Below are 16730 nucleotides of genomic sequence, written 5' to 3'. Positions count from 1 at the left end.
AACGTACACTATAGCTAACCCGGCCATTATGCCCGCGCCATTCAAAGGAGGCAGCCCCCGTTTGATCTTATTTACTGAGGGATTTTCAAACGTTATTTAATACAGCCCCTCAGGTGTTTCTCGGCCCCTCTCTGCCTCGACTTTTTTATGTCTGCATCGTAGGGCCCTGGAAGCGGGGCGGGTGGGGGTGGGGGTCGCGGTAGCCATGAGGGTGCTTCAAATGGAGTGTGACACCTGGTGTAAACCTCACAGGAGCCCTGGGGTGCTGCGGAGAGGGGAGTGGGTGTCCCTCCCTGCACTCACTGTCTCTCCAGAAAGAAAGAAAAAAGGTTCATGGAACTAACTGAATAGAAGAGAAGGTTTTATAGCTTGCTTCATATGTTGTGTGCACACACACACACACAAACACACACACACACAAACACGCGCGCAAACACACATGCACGCACGCACGCACACACACGTCACACACACACACACACACACACACACACAGCCTTTAATATTGCGGTGGACATATTTCAGAGGGTTTGGAACCCATCTACACCCCTGCCCCGCCCCCCACACTCCACCCCAATGTGAACCTTCCCTCTCCTCTCCTCCCCTCCCCTCCCCCATTCTCTCCCCTGCTGGTTGGGAGGTCAAACAGAGAGTCCCTTTCCTCCTAAATAGCTAATGAGGTGCCCAGTCGTCCCTCCTAACAGTACTGCTTCCACCTCCACCTTCCATTACACCCTCTGCACCACCTGTATGTTACCTCCCCCTCTAAATACCATCCCTCTCTCCCCTCCCTGCCAGTCTTGAGGCCCAAGGCAGGGTCACCTCTCTCTCTCCCTCTCTCTCTCTCTCTCTCTCTCTCTCTCTCTCTCTCTGTCGCTGTCTCTCTCGCCCACAGTGCTACCTCCCTGCTGGCTGTAATTATCACACAGCCAGCTTATAAAAACCCCATGCTGTCCTGTGTGTGTGTGTGTGTGTGTGTGTGTGTGTGTGTGTGTGTGTGTGTGTGTGTGTGCATCTGCATGCGTGCGTGTGTGTTGAAGGTCAGTGCACTAGACTTTTCATTTCCTCCACTGAAAAACAAAAAGACAAAAGTATTTCAAAACAAAATATTTGGACCATGGAGCTATATTTCCACATACAGTTTTTAGAGAGCTGTTATAATGACAGTATTAATAATAACAGTGAATTACACAGAACTCGCTTTATCAACTCAACTTCATTCACCACACGTTTGGGATTTTGTCACTCAAGAAATATTTCATCTTGCGCGACTACACGAGTGATTGACGATCGGCGATGACATTTTGCCCGGGGCAACTGTAACGCTGTTCCATGAGAAGGTTTTCCTTTGCGTCTGGTGTGTGAGGGGTCTGGGGGGGGGGTGGTCTGGAGGGGGGTCCTTGATTTTATCCACTCTATACATATTTTACACTTCGGGCATCTGCCGAAGAAGGTCTTTGGCCGAAACGTTGCCTAATAAAGTGTTCATCTGTGTGCAACTTTATGTGCATATTCTTCTGAACACTTTGGCTATTCAAAAATAGCAGACATGTACAGTATACAAGCTCAAAGATGAGCTTGTAGTATATTAGTTTGGGGGAAAAACAAGAAAATGTGTGCAAATCTATATATTTCAATTTTTAACTCAAATCTTTGCTTCCATCTCAACATATGTTTGAGACGAGGGTCCCGCGGCCAAATAAATATCAAACTTGGGGGTCCTTGACATGGAAATAATTGAGAAACACTGCTGTACGGCGCTGAGCATGTACAGTAGTAGGCCTACAGCGCTGATGTCATCAAGTCACATGTTGCCGTGTAACAGGAGCACACCAGCCTCACACCCCCACTATTCCTACCCCTTAAAAAAGGTCACGGGGTCGCACTTCCTGTTTCCTGTTTCTGCTGGGTCATCAGGGGGTCTCCCCGCGAGGGTCACAGACCTCCTGGGTTCTTCCTCTGGCTCTTTCCTCGTTTGGACGAGGAGAGAGAGAGAAGAGAGAGAGACTCCTCCTGTCAACACGTTCCCTCTCCTTACATTTTATGCTCCCTCTCTCTCTCTCTCTCTCTCTCTCCTTCTCCCATGTTTCTTGTTTCTGTAGCCCTTTTATCTCAGGGTCTCTCTGTCATTCTCGGTGTATCTCCTGTTCTCCAATGAGTAAACACAGGCCTGACCTCCTCTCACCCCCCCCCCCCCCCCCCGCCTTCCCTACCAGCTGATTGTCAATTCAGTGTAATTCAATCCAAACCTTTATTTATTCTCTGAGCTGAGGCACATTTAGGTTTCCCTCATTTGCAGCGTCGTCGAGACACAGCACAATAATGTAAATACGATTTGATTTCACAATAATACAATAATACATGTTTGACTGGCTGTCTGCCTGGCTGCATGGCTGTTTCACTGCATGGCTGGTTGCCTGGCTGTCTGTCTGGCTGCATGACTGTTTCACTGGCTGGCCATGGTTGACTGGATGACTGGTTGATTGGCTGTCTGGCTGCATGACTGTTTCTCTATCTGGCTAGTTGACTGGATGACTGTCTAGTTGACTGGATGACTGTCTAGTTGACTGGATGACTGTCTAGTTGACTGGATGACTGTCTAGTTGACTGGATGACTGTCTAGTTGACTGGATGACTGTCTAGTTGACTGGATGACTGTCTAGTTGACTGGATGACTGTCTAGTTGACTGGATGACTGTCTAGTTGACTGGATGACTGTCTAGTTGACTGGATGACTGTCTAGTTGACTGCAGGATGACTACTAGTTGACTGGATGACTGTTGTCTAGTTGACTGGATGATTACTAGTTGACTGGATGACTGTCTAGTTGACTGGATGACTGTCTAGTTGACTGGATGACTGTTGTCTAGTTGACTGGATGATTACTAGTTGACTGGATGACTGTCTAGTTGACTGGATGACTGTCTAGTTGACTGGATGACTGTTGTCTAGTTGACTGGATGATTACTAGTTGACTGGATGACTGTCTAGTTGACTGGATGACTGCTATTTGACTGGTTGGTTGACTGACTGATTGACTGGTTGGCTTGCTGCCTGGCTGCCTGGCTGGCTGGTTGACTAGGATGACTGGTTGACTGTCTGTCTGGCAGACTGACTGGCTGGCTGGTTACTGACTGGCCGACTGACTGACGGGCTGCTCGGCTGGCCTGTTGGCTGGCTGCACACAGTAGGTGTGATCATGGGACTGTGATCATTGGCCTGCTGATGGGAGCGAGGGGAGGGTTCCTTAGCAACACATGACTCTGGGAACCACGGTGATAACACGATGGGGAAGAGAGCAGAGACAAGCGCAGCTTGTCTGAGGAGCACTAATCTGATTTAGCCAGCAGGAATGAGACTTTGTTAGACTGCTATATAACCCCATGGACCACAATTGGCCACATTCACAGACATAATATGTCTCTATTATTTTTCCCTTTGCACTGCCACAAAGGGAAGAAAGAGATTGTGGGAATTGCTGTCATGCAGATATTTCCTCACTGGCCGAATTAACTCGCTTTATTAATTGTTTCCATCTTTGTCCCTCAGAACTCACAGGCCACGTTCCTATAGCAGTGGAAAGGTACAGTAGCAGTACGATTGCCGCAGTACTGTAAGGCTACTTCAACACTGTTGTTGTACTTTTACTTTACTTGATTTACGTACCAATTAGTTTACTTCTACTCCACTACATCTCAGAGGCAAATATTTTACTTGTTTAATTATTTGAAATCTTTATTAAGTTTAGTTAGTTAGTATTGTATATTTGGATGCAACATTTTTGTATTTTCAAAGTTGGAAACACATTTCTTTAAACCATACTTTTAGGAACATTTTGAATACAGTCATTTCTCTTGCAACAGTGTCTTTTTTATATTGGTATTGCTACTTCTCTTAACCACTACTGCATATATACCAGCTCTTTACCTAGTGGACCTGAGTTGGCTCTGACTTGGTCTAGGTGCTCTTGGGTTCCCTCTACACCAAATCCTTTTGCCAGAAACAACAGATCTACAAGCTCACTGTGAGCTCTTAGATTGGCTATTTCTGGAAAATGTTACCCCGGGAATAGGGTTCAAGTGGTTAAAGGATTTTCAACCTATCTCCATGTAATTTGTCCTCACTAATGCTCATTATAATGTGGTACATCTTTCTCCTCCCTACTTGGTCTGTGTCTCTGTGGGAATCCAAGCTAATAGAAACGGCAGGCTTTCTATTCCTGGAAAGAAGTTGGCATGCTATAATGGAAGCCATTGTCCTCGCGTTAATAATAAAATAAAATAAAAAGTGTGAAATCTTGTTTGAAAAATACATAAAATAAAAGCCTAAGGATGTCGCTGGTAGGCGCCGGGTTTTCTGAACTGTCCCCACAGCCCTCCTATATGAGACAAAGTGAGTAGAAACAAATTGTGCCATTTTATCGTGCGCATTAGTGAGGAGAGGACCAAGTTACACGAAGATAGGTTGAAAATGCATGGGTGAAGTCATCCCTTATGTAAAACTATCCGTGTACACTTTGTCCTCTTCTGAACGAGTTTGGGGTGAATCAGCATTGATCTGTTGCACCCCCGTGCAGCTATAAAAAGGATGTAGGCTATACGTATACACATGTGCCAGACAGTCTCTGGAACTTAACTTAAAGCTTTGAGAACAATTATACTATAACTGAGGAAACGCCATTCCAGCCAAAATCTGAAAATCCTTTCAGATTTCAGGCCAAACTGGGGAAAAAAAAATCTGTAAATAGCTCTTCTGGATCCAATCACAAAGGTGGTGGTGGCGGTGGGGGTGGGGTGGGCTGGGGTGGGGGGGTGGTCACACGGGCCGTTTAACACGCGACCGGCGGGAGAGCCCCCCCCCCTCTCTCTGTGTTGTGTTCCGACGGGAATTATAGGTAGGAAATGAATGTTGTCTGAGTCGGAGCTCCTGCAGCGTGACATACATACCGTGGACAGATTGGACGACGCATGAGAAGTTGGAAGGGGGGGGGGGGGGGGGGGGGGGGGGTGGATGAGAGAACACAGGTCCACCCCCCCCCCCCCCTCCCCCTCCCCCCTCCTCTGCACACTTCTGATTCAATAAAAGTTGAGTAATGAGTTGGGGAAAGTGGGTGGGACTGCGGGGCGGCCCACTTCTCCGTCACTTTCCATGACTCACTGTGGAAAAGTGTCTCCTGTCATTTATCTCCCTGTCTCTCTCTCTCTCTCTCTTGCTCTCTCTCTCTCTCTCACTTGCTCTCTCTCTCTCTCTCTCTCTTGCTCTCTCTCTCTCTCTCTTGCTCTCTATCTCTCTCTCTCTCTCTCTCTCTTGCTCTCTCTCTCTCCCTCTCCCTCTCTCTCTCTCTATTGCTCTCTCTCCTCTTGGTCTCTGTCTGTTTCTTGCTCTATTTAACTCTCTCAGCCTCTCTCTCTCTCTCTCTCTCTCTCTCTCTCTCGCTTGTCTTTCACTCTCTCGGTCGCTATCTCTTTTGTGTTCTCTCGCTTTCACTCTCTTGGTCTCTCTCCCTCGCTCTCTCCATCTAACATTCTTCTCACTTTGACTCTCTCTCTCTCTCTCTCCTCTCTCCCACGGTGTCCCTCATTCATTTCTCCTCTCTCTCTCTCTCTCTCTCTCTCTCTCTCTCTCTCCGTCTCAGGTATGTGGGCCATTCACCACACAGCATGGCTGCTAACTTGATACATGGGCAGCCGGTCATGTGGGGATTAGCTATATGGAATGTCCATTTCCTCTATTTATCAAAGAAAAACGGGCCTGTGTTGAAAGGCTCTGTGTAGCTTTGTCTGCTTGAATTCATCCACGGCCTCCTGACTGACTGACCTCTGCCTGCGGCTCGGATGAATGCCCGTGTTATACAAATAAGATCCATAATAGCTGTGATCGGACCAACTGAACTACAGATGATTTGATGACTTAGTTTCAACCTGGTCAAAGACTTTAGAGAAAGCAAATAATTTAGAAAACGATAATACAACATTGCTAAAATATAGCCAAATCCACAAACTCACATCGTGAGTGTGACACGTTTTGTTTGTCTACCTGAAAAATATCAGGACCAGACTGGTGTATTTTCATTACAGGTATTGTCCTGATCAAATCGGGGCCGATCACAAGGATTGGAATCGGATTGGGAGCAAAAAAACCCGATCTGGACATCCTATAGTATCAAAATGATATCCATATCATGTCTGTGATTTTGGATATTGTACTATTGTGATATGGCATAAACGTGTTTATATACAAATATAAATATCGGATCTGGAAAAATCGGTATTGGCAGATACTCAAAATCCATATGATCGGAATCGGATCGGGAGCAAAGAAAACGTGATCGGCACATCCCTACTTTTCATGAAACTTGACACAAATTGTGAGCTTGTAGATCCTTTTTGGGAAAACGGGAGGAGGCCTACAAATGAAGTATTAACTCATACCCTCTATATTAACAGGGAGGGTTTTTGTGTAGATTGTGGTCCGAAAACAAAGGAATCAAATGAGGGTCCATGGCATGCATATAAACCTGGTTCCTTGAATGTTTGATAAATCACATATCACAATAGTACAATATCCCAAATCACAGACAATATCTGGGAGGGAACCCCTTTTGGTGTTTTAAACATTATGTTATAATTTAGCTGTTGAATAAATAGCAGATCTACAAGCTCAGTGGCGCGCTACGAGCTTGTAGGTCTGCTATTTTTGAAAGATCGTTAAAATGTGGCGCAAATCACTGAATATAACATTTTTAACTAAAATATTTGCTCCTGGGGGATCCCTGGAACTACATATGTTCAGATGGGGGTCCGTGGCCCAATAGAGAGAATTCTGGGGGTCCTTGACATGGAAAAGGTTGAGCACCACTGACAGAAACATAGGTTTTTCAGAAAAATGTTACGATTTACAGTAGAAGCCTTTTTTTAATCGACCCCAGTCCAAACTGGGTTAATACTATAGGGTCAAGTTTCTTTGGCTCCCCGATCCGATTCCGATCATTTGACAACGACGTGATCGGCCCCCGATTTCCGATCACGTGATCGGATCGGTACAACCCCATAAGTTTAAATGGTCAATTTATACATTTCACAGAGTTACAAAGTTAAAGTCTAATTTATACCTTGTCGTACGACGGTGTCATGCGATCATCTACAAGCTCACAGCGCGTCACACACCGTGCAACAGCGGCGTTTAACCCATTCAGGCCTGACGTCGAAATTAAAAAAAAAAAATACGTTTTCTAAATCATGACAATTTTCGGAAAGATTTGAGGCACACTTTAACGATTTTTCGAAAATAGCAGACCTACAAGCTCATAGCGCGCCACTCGGTGGTGCGCTATGAGCTTGTATAGATCTGCTATTTTTCAATAGCTAAATTATAACATAAAAATGGTATAAATGAAGCTATAACAGTGAGTGTTGTTTATTTTGCCACTGGCGAGGAGAAACTGTGCTGCATTGTGCAGATGTGATTAAGACGCGGGTGTACGACGAGATGTTTCAGATGGGATGAGGCATCGACACACTTAACATTGTGTAGCAGCGGATAGGATTCCGTCTCGGGGCCCAAGTCATGGTGACAGACATGTCCAGACATGTCCATCCTCCTCTCTGCCTGGGAGGACGCGAGGACACAACACACCACCTTGATACCAATCAACTGTCTCTGTCTCCATCGCCGTGACTCATTGTGTGTGTGTGTGTGTGTGTGTGTGTGTGTGTGTGTGTGTGTGCGTGTGCGCGTGGCGTCTCCCTCTCTTTCTTTGTGTGTATCTCTATATCGGTCTCATTCTCTCTCTCTCTCTCTCTCTCTCTCTCTCTGTTCACTCATTCACTGCAACCTCTACCTTGTCTCATGTGTTTTCACTTTTTGCACTGGTGTTCTATTTTATAGAGTTGTTATTTAATTTTAATTTTCCACTTTTTTCTTCTTTTCCAGAGCACTTGGTATAACCTTGTCCTGTCGGTCGTGTTTTACATCCTCTCATTCATCTTCAGATATTACCCCATTTTGGGCAGGAACCCATTCTGGTGTTATTATCATCATGTCGTGCTTTAGCTATTGAAAAATAGCAGATCTATACAAGCTCATAGCGCGCCACTCGGTGGCGCGCTACGAGCTTGTAGGTCTGCTATTTTTGAAAAATCGAAAAGAGCGACTGACATAGAAGACATTTTTTTAGAATCTGATCTCAGGTCAGAATGGAAAACCGTCAGGATGTGTGTAGATAGAAGACATTTTTTTTAGAATCTGATCTCAGGTCAGAATGGGTTACTTTGCGGTGTGTTGTGGTTTCGTCATGCGGAGCAGGTTGCTGTCGGGGTCTCCGGGGGGTGACCCTGCCAGTGGCAGTGTATACGTGCTCCGGTTGCAGCTGTCGTGTTGAGCCAGTGACCCTGTTGTGGAGTTCATGTCATGTGTGGGAGGCTGTGTGTGTGTGTGACAGACTCTGTGGTCGGAGTGTCTCTGTCTGGTGGCTATGGTCCCTTGCATTGAGCAATCGGCCACATGTTTGGGCTTTGTGCTGTGCTGTGCAGCCCCCTTTTTGAAGCCGACGTTTCCTCGGTTTGCGACTTGACTGTGACTCGCTGCTTTTGTTGTATATATAAAGCCGGGAGGTGAAGCTTCGGGCCTTTGCGGCCTGCGGGACTCTCAGCCGACGTCGCTGATTGCATGTGTTTTCCGCTGCTGTTGTCCGGCAGCTGTCGACTGAAGCCATGCGGCTCTCTCCGGCTCCCCCCCCCCCCGACGCGTCGGCTCTTCAAGTGGAGCAGGAGAGAGGGAGGGCGAGCAGATTTCCTCTCCTAATGAGAAACATACTTGAGTATTTCTCCCCCCCCCCCAAAAAAAAAGCCTCATGTATTTGCTTCCTCTCTGCTTCCTTTTCGCTTTGGGGTTTTTTGTGTTTTTTTTTGTTTTTATTGCAGAAGATTGCTGCAGCCCAGCAGAGTGACTTGAGGTTTCTGCCTCTTGTGGTATAAATCCGGAGGGCGGCTCTTGTCGGATCATGCTGTGGCTCGGGCCGTGCCAAGAAAGCAGCGTCACTTTCGACACAAACACAACCCCCCCGTCCCCCCCGTCCCCCCCCCTCCAGAAAACCACAGAGGCAGACAGCCAGTGGGCATGAGAAGCCCCACAGCGCCCTGCAAGCAAGGCCCTGCCCTGCACCCTCTTCCAGGGGGGCAGGCACAGCTGGGTGCCACGGCTCCATTTATAGGTCACTAAAATGATTCTCAAGCTCAATATCTCAAGGCATTAATATATACTGATGACATCAGCGGTCTCCATCATATCGGTATGAACAGGGACAAGGACTCGGATAAAGATCACGCGGCTGTCGAGAGCCACAGTTTCAACTGCTATGCCATATGTGCCATATTATGCCATTTGCCATATGCGACCGCAGGTGTGAGGGCCGAACGTGTGAGCGGTGCCCTTTATCATGACGGCGATGTAAGCCCTGCCACATGCCGTCACACAGGGGGGCGGAATAGACACACATACACACACCCGTAAGACGCCCAAGGGGCGAGGTCACGTGCACTGGCCATAATATATGGAGCGTGTCTTGAGTGTATACAGGGTTTGATGAGGTCAGATCATGTCAGAACAGGTCAGCTCCATATATGGAGAGCTAAGGGTGGCAGCGGGGGGCAGTGTCTTGAGTGTACAGGGTTTGATGAGGTCAGATCAGAACGTGTCAGAAGATGTCAGAACAGGTCAGCTCCATATATGGAGATCTAAGGGTGGCAGCGGGGGGCAGTGTCTTGAGTGTACAGGGTTTGATGAGGGCCCAGATATAGGGCCGGGCCTTAATTTCTGGGCCTAGTGTTTCGCCGGCTGCCGGGCGCGGCTGCACAAAATAACTTTGGGGCAGTTTAAATGGACAGGTATCGAATGGAAGCAAAGCGAAAGGATGGATGGGGAAGGATCAACATATGGAATGTCAGGTTCTGATATACAGTATATCCACATACTAATATTGATGACATCAGGGATCTCCATATATGGGCTTAATTTGCGACAGCACGTCGCACTTACTATGATCCCGGATTTACCATCATCCCTGATGATGTCATAGTGATGTCACGAGACCCGGGCACAATATATGGGGGCTTGAGTGAGTACACTGTCGGACCAAAAAAACGCACGATTCCATAGTTAACTGCGCCCCTTTGGTCGCAACAAAGTCACATGTTGGAGAGGTTAGCACCGCTCAAACAAAGTGTGGTTGCACGGACCACACTGAAGAAACAGTGTGGGCTCGACTAGCACACTTAACCCATTCTGAACGGGAACCCATTTTGGGGTTCACATTATGTTATGCTTTAGCTATTGAAAAATAGCAGATCTACAAGCTCATAGCGCGCCACCGAGTGGCGCGCTACGAGCTTGTAGGTCTGCTATTTTTGAAAAATCGAAGAACGACTGACATTTTTAGAATCTGATCTCAGGTCAGAATGGGTTCATCAGACCAGTGTGTGTCCAGTGGAAACCTCGTATGAATCTGATCTCAGGTCAGAATGGGTTAAGTATGATGAAGATGTCTGATGATGATGTATTGAGTTTGACCCACATGACGTCACAGGGGCCGAAATAATAAACACAAAACCTTTTGAGGTTACTCTATAAATAAAGTTGGGCAACAGGGAAAACCAGGCTAAAAAGATGCCACGACATGCACATTTACCGCACTCTTACCGTCTGTTCTCCTATGTTTAGCTGGTCATGTCATCACTCCCAGCAACCGACCACTCTGTGTTGCAGACCTGACATGTGGAACGGGAAATCAAGGACTAGAATATAAAAGAAAAGAAAACAAAAACACCTCATGTCTAGTCCTCCAGACGTTAGCACAATGTCTATCTAAAGAAAGAAGAATGTGTTGATGTGTTTGCGGTGCGATGTTGGGACTGCTGGCAGGTGGACCGTTGCACATGCTGTGGTTTTGCTAAACATGGACGCCATGGCTGCTGCCAATGTTTCTCCTCACTGCCCACACCTTTTTTTAGGTTTTGTTTTTTTTTGTATTTACTTTCAGTCTTTTTGGCTTATAATTTGTTTTTGAGACTCTTCTCTTCTCTTCTCTTCTCTTCTCTTCTCTTCTCTTCTCTTCTCTTCTCTTCTCTTCTCTTCTCTTCTCTTCTCTTCTCTTCTCTTCTCTTCTCTTCTCTTCTCTTCTCTTCTCTTCTCTTCTCTTCTCTTCTCCTCTCCACTCCACTCCACTCCACTCCACTCCTCTCTTCTTCCTGTCCCAAATGTCCGACTCCGTTGCCAAGACTCCTAACCCTGAAAAGGAATTTTAGGATCTCAGTAAATCTGTTGAGGACTGTTGAACACGCTGACAAACAACGTTCAGTCCATTAAACTCCCATCAGTCACGGGGAGGAGGAAGGAGACTATAGAGAGAGCCATTTGAAATAGCTCTGCGAGTCTCTGTGTTGTTGGAGGGCATGCGTTCTCACACCAGGTGGCGCTACACTAGACAGCAAACCAGGCAGTGCTGCCGCAGCACTGCTATGCATGCCAAAACACATTTTATTCCAGGGTGGTCAGAGAGCCGAGCTCTCATACCAGGAGTCCAAATATTGCTTCGGATCAGCCGAGGCGTCTGTGAACCGTCTTGTTTGTCCGTCCCGTCCGGCCTAAAGTGACCAGCCTTTCAGAAATGTTGCGGTCATCCGCCATGTATGGTCTCAATGTTGGGGAAAATGAATGGAGGCTTGTTTGGGGCGGCCCATGCTAGAACAAGGTGTCATGTGTTCCCTGTCTAAACTTTAGAGTTTGTGTCACTTGTAAAAATCCCAGATTGACTGGTCTGTGTATGCGGGCCAGGAGAAAGGGAACGGGGGTTGTTTATCTTGTGACTGACGTAATTCTGCGATTATCTCTGGGTTTTAATTCCTCCACTCTCTCACAGTCTGGGGATCAGGCAGACATCTCTCTCTATATCTCTATCTCTCTCTCTCTCTCTCTCTCTCTCTCTCTCTCTCTCTCTCTCTCTCTCTCTCGGCTTGACGTCTGCTGTGTAGCTGACCTGAGACCAGTAAAGGGGCCATATGAACTCAATTTTCTCCCACAGACGGGAAAACAACTAAAAACAACAACCCAAAAAATGCATGCTGACGTATGCAGGTAGGACGGAAATCAATAAAAAACAAACAAGGAGAGAGCCGGGGGAAAAGATGAAAGGAGCGGTGACAAGGGGAGGGAAGGAGGCTTGGAATCTGGCACATCTGTTAGCTTGGCAGGACTCTTAATCATGTGCGATGTTCTGGAGGTGCAGCAGAGATGGTCAGAAAGCAGCCGCTGAGGCCCGCATGTCCACAGGGTCTCATGTTCGACACCACTGGGAAGAAGCAAAGGAAAACGGAATGTTGCAAATGAAAAATGGCTGTAAAATGCTCATTATGTAGCCCACTACAAGCTTGTAGATCTGCTATTTTCTAATAGCAGAAGTAGCCTATATATTGGGAGTAAGTGGTTAATGTATGTTTTGTATTGGTAATCAAAATCTAAATCATTCTAGTTAAAATACAATATTTTTGTTCTGAGATAGTAGTGGAGTAGTAAAGTAAAAGTATTGGAAATTCAGTAAAATACTCCATGTATTCCAGTACCTCAAAATGTTACTTGAGTAAATGTACTACGTTACTTTCCACCACTGACGGTACTTGAGTAAGCGTACTTATTTACTTTCCACCACTGGGAAGCCAACCTCATTCCTGCAGCGTTGCATGTTGTAACTAAAGCAGTAATGTAGCTATACAGGCAAGGGCGACTAGCGGGTTGTGAGAAACTCTCGTTTCTCTGCACCCTTCATGTTTCCCTAAATCTTTGGCAACTTCTTGTTCAGTTTAATGTGCGACGGCCATTGTGTTTGACACTTTGCCGCACTCCACCCGTTCATATTTGGTCGAGAAGAATTTAAAGCTCCTCAGTAAAAAACAGATTTACAGCTCTTGGACATTTGTGTGTAATTTATGAGTTGATTAGTTTACCACAGTCCTCAATAAACAGTATTCCGGTATGTGTTGCACAACTACGCTTCTGAAAGTCACTGGGAAAGTATCCGCTAGAAAACACACAGCTGCAATTTACAGCATGGTGGCAAAACTGGATTAATGCTGAGCCAAATTACATTTGAATCATTATTAAGAGCAAAGCTTTGTTCAGTAAGCAGATATATCACTTATACTGTTGGACCCATTTACTGTATGTCCAATATTCTCAATCTCTCTCTCTCTCTCTCCTTTGAGTTCTCTTCAACCCAACTCAACTTTATTATATTATTATAAATAGGTTTGTGCAATTGCAGTTTCATGAAAGGTGGAAAGAAATAGAGGGGGGGGGGGGGGGGAGGAACAGGCCAGATAAGTCAATATGAGCAGTGTGAAATATATACATAAGGTGCATGTTTAAAATAGCGATGGAATGAGGCAGTTAAAATAGCAGCAGATGTATAGTAAGACATATGTACATAAGGTGGTTTAAAAGGAAAATATCAATGTAACAAGGCAGTGGAAATAGCAGCATATATTATAACAGATGTGACAGTGTGTATGTATATGTGACTGACAGCGCTAGTGCACCTGCAGTCATAATACTGCAATGGTTCTCAAACTGTGAGCCCAGAGGGTGTCGCTATAGTGGGCCCCCAAATAATTGGCCAAACACTAAAGATTGTAATGATGACACCGTATATACATTACTATTAAAAAGTGATACCAATAAAATGAGACCTTAAAAAGTATACTGTGTGGTAGTGATGGGAGATTAGTTGTTTAGTTGTTTTTTAGATCAATCGGCGTCGGTTCGATTAATCAATCGGGCCGGCCCGATTAATCGGTCTGTCTTTACAGATAAACAAGCCCAAAGTAACAGCTTGAACAGATCTACAAGCTCACAATGTTAAATATAAAGGTAGTGCAGACACCCTGTTACATGTATTTTTCAGAATGGACAAAATTATTATAATTCTTCAATACAGAATGAGATCATATCCACATCGGTGATATCGGTTATCGGCCATAACAGCAATTAATTTAATCGGCCAAAATGTCTCATTGGCACATCCCTATACTGTGTATAGGCTTCATTCGTCCAAGCCGGAACAACAATTGATTGATTGATTGAAATGTCAGCTGCCGTGTTAAGTGGTCAGATGTGTGCAGGGCTGCGAATTCTTCCGAGGTTTTCAAGTGGGCCCTGATCCAGAAAAGGTTTGCGAACCACTGGCATACTGTGTATATGCAGAAAGATAATCCTGTGTGGTGGAATGTGTCGCCTGGACAGCCTGGTGACAGGCGGGCTCAGTGCTTGTTCAACAGCCTGACGGTAGCCAGGTGGAAACTGTTCAGAAAGAGGCTTTGGATACGTAGCTATAGGTTGTGGTCGCGGCAGCACCGCGGACAGATTATGACTAGGGTGGCGATCGAGTGTCCTTGATAGTCTCTCACCACGTATAATAACTACGCAAAGAATCCAACTGTGGAAAAGATTTGACCTTTGAGACAAATTAGTCTGCTGGTCTCGGACAGGAACAAACTGCAGGTTGCGAAAAGGCCCTCAGCTCTGAACTCGGTAGAATCTGCACCCGGCTCTCTGATAACAAACTATCTTTACACCTGGGAAAATCTGAATCCATTCTCTTCGGATCAAATAGCAATCTCAGCAAGGCAGATGGCTTCTTGGTTAGAGTGGGTGACAATATTATCACACGAAAAGATGAAATTACCTACCTAGGTTCCATCCTGGAGGCAAATCTTTCCGGTGATAAAATGACCACTAACGTAATAAAAAAAGTCAACCAAAGAACAAGATTCCTATACAGGATCTCCTCGCTGGTCAACTAAAATATCTTGAAGACCCTAACAGGAGCCCTTGTAGAAAGTTTATTCCACTATGCATGCACCTCTTGGTACCACAGCAACACAAGGCTCCAGACTTCCCAAAACAAATTGGTCAGGCTACTACTGACTCCCCAAACCCACCTCACCCCTGCCCATTTTGATAGGCTGGAATGGCTTAGGGTCGACGACAGAGTACAGCATATTGCAATGGGTCTGGTCCACAAGATTCGCTACAGTACATCCCCATGTACCTTGTACCTGTCTAAATAACGAAGTCTACACCCACAACACCAGATTTCAACAAACCCAGATTCGGGCACAAACAAGGGACTAAACTCATTTCACTCCTATGTCACCAAAATGTGGAACGCCCTACCAACTGTTGTCAACTCATGGCAATCAATTGGCTGAGGCAGAGGCTGGAAATTGCACAGGTGAGGGGATTTAGGCTGATTAGGCCCATTGGCAGAGCCTGAGCAGAGCCTTTTGTGGTGGTTCTAAGAGAACCGTGGGTCCGACCGACTCGATACCGGGCACTGCACTCCCTGCGGGGGTGTGGAACGCGTGTGTCGAATTAGAAGACGGTCCTCGAGTTGCGTGCATTACAACCGTACACACACACACACACACACACACACACACACACACACACACACACAGGCACGCAGACACACAGAGAAGTGGCACATTTATAGTAGAATAGAACAAGTTTATGCCATATCACAATAGTACAATATCCCAAATCACAAACACTATCAAGTTGAAAATGCATGGTGGACCCTATTGTAAACAAGTGTAATGCTTTATGGCGTCGTCCACATAGTTAACAGTTTTTGTATTGAGTTGTGCTTGAAATGTACCTATTCTTTCAATCAATGCACTTGTGCACTTGTAGGGCACACTGCTTCCCATATATGCATTGGAGGGAGGGAAGCTCACCTCCAATGGCCTCGCACTCTCTCTTTCTCTCTCTTCGGGTGGAAACTGTGTTGTGGGATCTTGTTAATATATTTCATTGGTTCAATATTTATAAAACCCACAGACAGACGGAACTACTTTCACTTTCCATATGCTTCAAAAAGTAGCACATTTATTTAAGTTCACAACACGTCGCCGTGTCATTCGTTGTGAGCTTTTTGCTATTTTTGTGTGACGCCCCAAAGAAAAAAAGTTGACAACCGGAGATAAAAGGAATTCTGTCTTCTTGACATGAATCGATCACATCTGGCAAACCCTCCGAGTACCTCAGTAACCTGGTGATCTGAACCCCGCTGTGACGGAGCTCTCCGGGATGTTGATTGATGTGCACTTGTGAGAGGAATTCTTTGTGTTTGTGTTACTGTATCTGTGTTGCCCAGAGACGAACCACTGAAGACAATGCTGCTGGCCAACATCAACACCATCCCCATCATGGCTTCTCATCCCAGGGATTTAGTTTCTACCATTAAATTACATGGAGCCACTATACCACAGTCACTCGCTCCCCACTCTGAATGAACATTTGGAGGGATGAAAATAACATTTCTGGCACCGGTGCACAAACTTTTTCCCCTCTGCACGGCGATTCTAATTCCAGTATGGTAAATACCAACGTTTTTTTCTTTCTGTTTTCCCCCGGAATTCCCCCTGTTAAGCCATCGCAATAATCATGCAGAATGCCTTTTGCAACGTGGAATCCCCTGTATAGATTTTCATTAAAACTGAATTCCCCAACTTTTTTTTTTGTAGATGAATTTTGTAATTGAATACACAATAAAAGCCTCAGTGTTCATACAGTAGCCTGGAGCCTCCACCTATGCTTTCTATAGCTCCCGGCGGATCAGAATCTAGACGCAGCTGCACGACATGAGACTAATTAGAGCGATAGAGAGAGAGAGGAGTGTG

General features: G+C 45.8%; 1 protein-coding gene across 1 annotated transcript in view; it reads left to right on the top strand.

The window, feature by feature from the left end:
* The window catches only part of gpc3 (glypican 3), a gene marked incomplete at its 5' end in the record, with an annotated part of 154228 nt that overhangs the window by 111911 nt on the left and 25587 nt on the right, over window positions 1-16730 (top strand). The gene's annotated exons all lie outside the window — the stretch shown is intronic.

This window comes from Protomyctophum bolini (genome assembly GCF_963924005.1).
Source record: "Protomyctophum bolini genome assembly, chromosome: 10".
NCBI lineage: Eukaryota > Metazoa > Chordata > Actinopteri > Myctophiformes > Myctophidae > Protomyctophum > Protomyctophum bolini.
Note: the sequence above shows the minus strand (reverse complement) of the source record. Positions and strands in the feature narration are given on the sequence as shown.